Source organism: Elephantulus edwardii, unplaced genomic scaffold (genome assembly GCF_000299155.1).
Source record: "Elephantulus edwardii isolate Elephantulus edwardi_28Jun2011 unplaced genomic scaffold, EleEdw1.0 scaffold00476, whole genome shotgun sequence".
Lineage (NCBI taxonomy): Eukaryota > Metazoa > Chordata > Mammalia > Macroscelidea > Macroscelididae > Elephantulus > Elephantulus edwardii.
Window position 1 is genome coordinate 757253 of NW_006400226.1, and position 2287 is coordinate 759539.

General features: G+C 41.4%; 1 pseudogene; it reads right to left on the reverse strand.

Moving 5' to 3' along the window:
• Positions 1–832: 832 nt before the first annotated feature.
• Positions 833–2023, reverse strand: LOC102862970 (annotated as a pseudogene).
• Between the last annotated feature and the right edge of the window lie 264 nt (positions 2024–2287).

Below are 2287 nucleotides of genomic sequence, written 5' to 3' on the forward strand. Positions count from 1 at the left end.
GCTTGGACTTCTGGCAGTTCTCTGCTGATATGCTCTTCCATTCGTTTTTGGATAATCTTCAGCAGAAACTTGCTTGCATGTGAAATCAATATAGTTTCCACACTCTATTGGGTCACCCTTCTTTGGAATGGGAACAAATGTAGATCTCTTCCAGTTAGTTGTCCAAGTGGTTGTTCTCCAGATTATGTAAGCATCTGTTCACAAGTTTCTCACACTGAGAACACTGAGATTTCAGTCTGAAAACACCCTGAAATCTTAAAGAGTAGCAAACCCAATAACCCTTCTATATTATCCATCTAGCTTGTTTGTATAAGCAGAATGTATCATCTGTCCATTTTAGATGGCTAGATATCTGTGAAAAATCTTAGTACTGATTGCCCCATATACTGGGATTAATCCATAGAAAGTGGTCTTCAGGAACAGTTATAGAGAATTACAACACTAATACACACGTCCAGTCTTATATATTTAACATTTGCTTGTCGAAAACAAAGTCATAAAAACAAATAAAATGAAACATGTTTACTGCTTTTCCTCAAAAGAACATAAAAAGTATGGAGGAGGAGAACTTGACAGGAAATTTTAAAAAGTAACACAATTTTTTCCTTTCCATAGTCCTTGGGTAGCTGGGACAGAATAGGTTCCACTTTTTGTTCATTTCACTGAACAAGGACTTTAGTCCAAAGTTTTGTTTGGTTTTAATATCTGCTTCTGCCTCCCTCTCTATCAGATCAGCTTCCTCCGTGACCACCACCTCTTGGTGCTTCGTGCCTTGAACTGCTGTAGGAATTATGTGAAGGAGGGTACCCCATTTCTAAGAAGGAGGAAGCCCTCATTCTTGTCTGCCAACCCGATCACGGCCACTTGAGTAGAGATCACTTTGGCTACTAGAGTAACTGTTTTGACTTCCCCCATATCCATCTGTGAGCTGCTGTAATCATCATAGCGACTGCTTCCACCATAAGATGGCAGGGGCCTCGTGTAGGTGGAGCACTACGTGAGTTACCATAACTCTCATAGGAATCTTTGTAGGAGCCTCCACTTGGATGATCTGAACAATTACGATCACGACCATAGCCATCTCTATCACTATAGCCTCTAGATGGATAGTCATCGCGTGAACTGGAATGACCATAATCATGATATGTATAATCTCTTGGTGATGGTGCATAATCTCTTGTATCCCTAGAACTTGGGTAATCTCTGCTATAATAACTATCTTTAGTAGAATATCCATTGTCTCTTGGGGACAAATAAATATCTCTATGTGAAGGTAAGAGTTCCCTTCTTGATGGACCTCCATAACTGTCTCTTTCACGTGATACAGGTGCTCTTCCACCCATTCCACTGCTGCTTTGAACTGGTCCTCAAGGGGCTGACTTTTAGGAGGTAGCCCTCCACTTCGTGGTGGTGGTCCCCTTTTCACTGGCAGTGGTACCCAGAAGAACTCATGTTAAAGTTCATAGCATAGTTCATCATCCATGTGACTCCCACATGAAGGGGGTTCCCTGGTTCCTCCACTTCCTCCTCTTCCACCTTGAAGATCTCTTGGAGGTGGAGGGGGTCCACGCCTACCACTTTCAAATGTTGGCTTAGTGGCTTGTTCCACTTTGATAGCCTTTCCATCCCAAGACTTTACATTTGTATCTATGGCTGCATCTTTGGCATCCACTGGGCTTTCAAAGGTGACAAAAGCAAATCCTCTTGACTTGTTGGTTTCTTGGTCTTTCATCAAGAGCACTTCTATAATTTGTCCATATTTGCCAAATACAGCTTCCAGGGCTTTCTCTTTTGTTTCTGTATTGAGCCCTCCAATGAAAAGCTTTCTAGGGTGATCAGCTTCAACCGTTTTTCCCTCGGGGGTGTATATTGCAAACCAGATGACTGTTCCAAGCTCCTTTGAAGCGATAAGACTCCATGCAAGTGTCTGCTGCTGGGTATGAGGACAAGAAGGAGAAGGTGCTCGCACTGCTGCATAGTGAGTGGGAAATTTCCTCTTAAGAGATTTATAGCGTCCAGAAACCTACCGGCACAACAAATCAGTTCAAAGGCAGCAACTAGAAATAATCAAGATGGTACAAGACTAACCAGTATTTTATTTTATTATGAGTTTTGACTCAACAGCAAAAAACAAAACAAAAAAACCAGAGTGGAAAGGGTCATGTTACTCTACAATCTAGCCACACTTTGTTATTTTAAATTTATGCTCCTTACCAATATGGAATACCACCTCCATCAATACTATTTAAATATGATTGATTATAGAACTGAGGTGGTATCCACTTCC